Genomic DNA, 6,287 nt, shown 5'->3' with positions numbered 1-6,287 from the left:
AAAGCTCGATAATTATAATTAAACGTGATCGGTAGCCATTTTCTTCTGCCCAACTAGATGACAAATTGTTGTTTATTGTTATCGATTTGCTTCCAGAAGGGTGATAATGTGATTCTCACGAAACAAGAAATTCTAATTTCGCGCGGTCGTTCCTTATAGAGAGCGTATTGAATCGTTCCACGCGACTACATTATCTTGGCCATATGCTCAAGTCAACTATTTGTATGTTGAGAGGATTAAGGATATCTATGATTAAACAAAATGATGGATAATACTCCCGTATTATTTCAGAGTAACATTTTTTTGCATGATTTAGATGATCGTTTTTGGTTTTAGTTAATTTATATCCTTAAAATGCTACTTAGTCAAAAAATATAATCTGTGAAAAAAGAGGAAATGTGAAACGATAAAATGGAAGAGCAAGCGTTGTTGTTTTAAATTACTAGCAGCAGAGCGGCCCCTTTAAGTAATGTAACTGGTGACGTTAATAGGTGGCTTAGACCGTGTATTTTACAGATCTGTTGAAAACGGGATCAAAAAGCAAGAGCCTAGAGGAAAGACCTACGTAGTAACTGTAAGCGTTCTCAAAAGGAAGGATGCTACGTTTGTTTTAGGTAGCATTACAACTACGCGTGAACGTCCCAGAAGTTAAATGATTAACTGTAACAGCATGCCACAGCGACCTTTCGAATCGCCTGCGCTAATCACCAAAGACTATATTTAATGAAACTTCGGTCCATAGAAAGCTTTTACTCTCCGACAGCGTACCAAGGCTCAAAATACTAGACATAACAGAATGCGATACAATACAAAGGAAGTTTAATAGCCATTATAGAATTGCCGCACTCAGAAAGCCGGAAATAACGATGACGTCAAACACAGTTTTATTAAACTAGCTCTTGGCATTCCACATGACAGCTGAAGCTAAGAACTGATTCAAATGGTGGCGCTGTAAAAAAAGCGTTGAGTGCTGAAAAAAAGTGGAGATCCTTGCTACGTAGCCGGGGACCATTTCATCACAGATGGATGGAGGTTTTATCAGTAGCAGTACAACGGGAATTTTATCATAGAAGACGACACTGAAGGACGAGTATTCGTACTGAAGTATGCAGAGAAAAGGACAAAAGCAGAAACAGTGTGTTCTTCCTGTAAGATATATAACATTACTTGATAGGCAGTACACTGATATTGTTGTTTAGTTATAGAATACGGTTCGCTAAAGATGTTACTTAGCGTAACAAGTCACGTCACAGGTTTGAACGGAATTTGAATTTTACTACTATCCGAATATGTCTGCCCACCTGCTCATCCGGTTACTGTGAAAGACAGTTTACGAGTGTCTTGTTGCTCCAATTAGAAAACACGCTCTTCTCTTTTGAAATTCCCAAACCAAGGGTACATCCAGGACGGTGAAATACTTGTGATTTCAGTTTACTCTACACTGAGGTAAGTATATTAGATCTTATTAAATCTCAGAACAGCTGATTTCACAATCTGCTATAAAGTTGCATGTACGAGGGACAACCATGTCAAAAAGCAAGCCGAATTGAGTGAGCGCTTATGAAAACAAAAATGATTAGATGAACTAGCAGACTGCCATAAAAGCTTTACGGGACAGGTTGTTTTTTATTGCTTATTAATTCAGCAATGAGATAGGTGTCATGCTGCACCGTGATAAGAGGCTTATTTCAGCATATTTACCATGTCAAGCAAAACTAATACGTTTTCCTGAGAACAAATGATACCACATTTCTTAATGTTAGGTGTTGATCTGAAAGCCTGTTTGTTTTTAAGGAACATTACCAATCATAATCAGAAGGAGTTATTAAATAACTCTTTCTTGTATTACACATCAATTGTATAAAGATAAAAAAAAAAGTCATATTAGGCAAGCGGTGAGGCTTTAAAAGGCAGGTAACGTAGTGAAAAACTCTGATCAGATGGTTCAGCCCTTTTATGGTCTCTATTTGTTTGTCATCATCTGAGTAAAGCAAAAAAAAAATAACAGCTTGATTCACACAAAGCAGTGTGGTGATTATTTAACTAGAGCTCGCAATAGTGTGGAAGTACCAAAGGAGGAGCGATCAAGTTCGAGTGCAGCCAAAAACTTTTCAGAGGCCAATTGTAGCCATCCTCGAAAAAGGTTTATAAATTAGGAGGGCGGCGCCAATTGAATTTGGTATAACCAAGTTAAAACTCTCCCGAGCCACTAGGAACGTAACACAAGCTATGCACCCGAGCATGCCCATTGAAGTAGCTTCAATATTATAGTACTTGCGCAAATTGCTCACTGATTCCGAGAAGCGGGGCTGGCAAAGTGCCTAAGGCAATTTGTCGAACGCGTACAAGAACACTTATTGGCATACGAATTTGCGAGAATGTCCGACGCTAAGGTTTTTGAAAATTGACATCACGATGAGGATGCGGGGCGCGATTGGACCAGAAAAACGAGCAGAAAAAAACGACTTTAAACTAACGGCAAGCTTTTAAAATGTTTTTTTTTTTATTAGGCTATATTCTTTATTATTTTTTTATTTTTATAATTTTAGGCTATAATAACATTTAAATTAGTTTAGCAAATGATATAATAAGAACACGTGACTGGGGATTTTTGACGTTATTATAAGACCTTTCGGCAAAAACGAATTTCTAAATGTTTCCTTTCCTTTTAACCATCTATTGTTTCTTTTGTTCCCGTGCGCCATTCGAAAGCACGCTCCCTACGCTAATTTCGTTTTATGATGCGTTCACTTTAGTCGCAAAATACGTTTTTAATACCTATATTGTTACGCCTTCTGGCAAGATCAAAAAACTGCCGAAACAGGTGAACGATTATATTTGCGCTGTATACCGTGTAAACTTTATACTTAAAGTGACTGGTTGATTACTTCACAGAGAACATTTTCGACTCAGTGAGAGATGGCCCTAATGCATCTTTAAGAGAAGACAATATATAAAGCAGTTGTTGAAGTGGCCAGGAAAGTAAACTATGACCAGTTAAGTATTTTCAAGCATTTTCAATTAAAAAATCAACTGTTTCGAGTTTTATGTACATCAGCGCTGTTAACGATTTTATAATACGGGTACCTCCCGGCATGCAACGAAATCTACGTATGAATATAAACCTAGACCACTACGTGTTGATAACATTGGTATGCCAACACGCTACCCACTAACTTATCTCGAGGACGTTTTTTCTGAGGTGTATGAAAAGAATACACAAACCCAATACTAATATTCTGTTTCGTATGAAAGGTTTTTTACATGCGAAGCATGAGTGGTACGCATGTTGCAAACGTATGAGGCGGCTTTGAAATCTTTCCCGGTAATGGCATTTATTAAGGCGGCTTCCAGATATTGCGTTGTCTTAAAGGCACTTATTCGTTTTATTTTTGAAATGCCGGTTTTTATCGACAAGATAACAAGTTGTCTCAAAAATAAGTGTACTCATTCGTCTGCTTAAAATTTAAAGTACGCGCCACCAGCAGACCATATGCCAACGGTAGGTCCTATAAACATTTAGCTATTACTCTGACACAACCCGATTGCAAGAACATGAATCTGGCAGCAAAATAACTCATTCAGTGAGCATAATCAGTGGACGATCGTTAAGTTCTTAAATCTTAAGGGCCAGTTAGATACTGAAATTTACAAACAATTAGTAACCGTGTTAGTCAAATGGAGGTAATCAAATTGTGGTACCAGAAACAAGGGAGTGCGCATTTCAGGCTTCACGACACCATATCATATCTACTTCATTTTCCTGACTGTCCCGAAGAACGAAATATCAATACGTAACTGCCAAAAATTGTCTGTCACGTATGCTTGTTTTACTTATTTTGCTGAATATGCCACTTTTATCAAGAGATAAATCATTAACTATGTTTTATTAACGGTGTGTACATTATGCGTAATCAATAGATTATCCCATTAGCCAAAGAAAGAGCAGGTGCTTGTGCCGCCTTTGAGCGAAGATTCAGGCTCAGGTGAAGTAGATGAACTTTTGCAACAAGAATCCGACCGGTATGGGCAACCGGCCAATCGAAGGAGTAGGTCCTTTGGCAGGATAAAATCAGAACTGATATCAGAAAACGTACGAAGCGTAAAGGGACACTGTGTTGAACAATGAAATAGTACAAAATCAATTGTTCCGTGTCCTACCGACAAAGACAGTTGGCAGATCCAGAGGTACGTGATCAGCCTCATGTAATTCTCAGTCGAATCAGCATTTTCAGAAAACATCAAAAGCAACAGCGGCAATCGTCGGTAGTTGTGGAACACACGCTAGAGTCGGCAGTTATTAGTCACTTTGAATTCATGAAACCTGAAGATAGTGAATTTGAATCGCGTATAAAAACTCGAGAAGAATATTGATGAACGGACAAACAGGATCAGCAATTTATAGCCGCGGTACATGGACAACAGATGGGCGCTCTAATAACTTGAGGATTAGGCTAATGAAACAATGGCGACATTAGGTTGACATGCGCAAGAGGAATTCTCCTTCAACGTTTAGTTACTAGGTTTAAACTTTCCTTGTTACAATGTGTCATGTTCAAGATAAATCAGGTGGAACGCTAACGTTAAGGTAACGCTACATGATCATATGGGGCCTGCCGTTACAAACAGCTATTTTTTTTTTTTTTGTTTATTTTTAGGCTATTTGCTTGACAATAACAAGGCCACACTTCACTTGAAGAGAAAGAACACAACCGTTCATTGTAATGCCGTTACCTTATGGTCGAAGTTAGTTTTTCACAATTCTTCCCATGGAGCAGACTATGCTTAAAACGAATTATGACGTTATTATTTGGATTCAAAATATCTTAAATGTTGCTTTAGATTTCTCGATTGGCATGAGTACCTTTAATGTACGCGAATTTTGTAACAACTGCAAACTGGAGACCCTATTATGTTTACCCCGACATACTAAATGACTTCGTCAATCCAAGTGCTATTCATGCATTGTTAATATTTGCTGCTAGGGTGCCAAGTTTGATGTACCATAATTCATCTAGTAAAACGTATACAAACTTGAGCCCTTGTTTCTTTCTTAATATTTACTCATTAACATTCATTTCAGGAAACTAAATCAGAAGTCTTCGACGAAATAGTTGCCGAGGAGTTAGCTCCGGAATCAAAAAGTGCTATATTTGATTGATACAAGAACTTGATGATGATGAAGAAAAAATTATCTTAGGTGTCTAATTTCTTGACTGCTGAAGTTAATTTTTTTTTACGTTTTGTTTATTATACTAACAAATTAAGTACAAATGTAATCAAAACCTATAAACTTTTTTATCATTCAAAACTGATAGTAACCCAGTACTGAAACTTCTATATGCCTGGTAAAAATTCTTTGCCGATGGCACTGTAGACGTCATTTTCGAGTATTTCAATAGCTATGAATAAGAAGTGTACCGATCAAACGCACTTTACGCCTAATTTTCTAATTTATTACATAAGAAGAATACCGACTTCCGAGAGCGAGTGTGCGAACCATTAGCGTGGTAGAGAAATTGTACGGTACCCCATAAAATGTGACATGTGCCTATTTTACAGGAAACCCCTTTAGGAATGTAGCATCAAAATGAATTCGTGATAATACGTGGGTCACTCCATCTAACAACAAAAATTTGCAAGAACAGAGGAATCGGGAAATAGTGAGTGACGCCGTTGTAACGATGTAGCTCAACCTTTATATTTGGCAAGATTGAGTCAATGTTGGATTAATTAAATAGTCAAAAACTCTAGGGCTTATAGTTAGATTACCAATATGGTTCGATTTCTTTGTGCACTTACATGCGTATATGTAAATATTTAAATATTTTATTTCGATCAATCAAAGGATGACGTTCCTTTGATTTTTTTTTTTAGTAAAAATTCCTGTATTCGGTTTTTAGAGGGGACTTAGTTTTACAAATGGATAATCATTCCGCTGCCCAATCTCTGTTTCTGATGCAGAAATGTAAAGTCATAACAATTGTCAACTCTTTTTTATTATAATAGAAACCTCACATAGGCCAGTAAAAAAAATAATGCTCTGTTCTACGTAATCCGTAATCTACTTAATACTGGAAAATCTTAGTCGATTCCCTAGAAGGTTAATAGAGTGATCAACAGTTAATTCAATACAACGGTTACTTCACAAAGACGGTTATTTATTCAGTGTACCTAGATGTTTTAGAAGACTAAATAGAAGGATATGGCACGGCCTTTCAGTGGTTGCTATATTAAATTGTTGGAATTAGCATCTAGACGTTTATTCAGGATTAAGGGAGTGATAT

At 37.1% G+C, this 6,287-nt stretch overlaps 2 protein-coding genes across 4 annotated transcripts in view; one reads left to right on the top strand and one right to left on the bottom strand.

The window, feature by feature from the left end:
* Positions 1-1,442, bottom strand: part of LOC111253537 (dnaJ homolog subfamily C member 11) — a 9,446-nt gene extending 8,004 nt beyond the window's left edge. Inside the window, exon 1 of the mRNA XM_022813058.2 lies at positions 1,302-1,442. The gene's annotated coding sequence lies outside the window, so the exon portion shown is untranslated. The remainder of the gene's footprint in view (positions 1-1,301) is intronic.
* Positions 1,310-6,287, top strand: part of LOC111253538 (uncharacterized) — a 94,015-nt gene continuing 89,037 nt past the window's right edge. For all 3 annotated transcript variants that reach the window (XM_086992947.1, XM_086992944.1, XM_086992943.1), the window contains exon 1: positions 1,310-1,446. The gene's annotated coding sequence lies outside the window, so the exon portion shown is untranslated. The remainder of the gene's footprint in view (positions 1,447-6,287) is intronic.

Source organism: Varroa destructor, unplaced genomic scaffold, assembly GCF_002443255.2.
Source record: "Varroa destructor unplaced genomic scaffold, Vdes_3.0 BEIS01000006.1, whole genome shotgun sequence".
NCBI classification, from domain to species: Eukaryota; Metazoa; Arthropoda; class Arachnida; order Mesostigmata; family Varroidae; genus Varroa; species Varroa destructor.
This window is presented reverse-complemented; position numbering and strand designations above follow the sequence as displayed.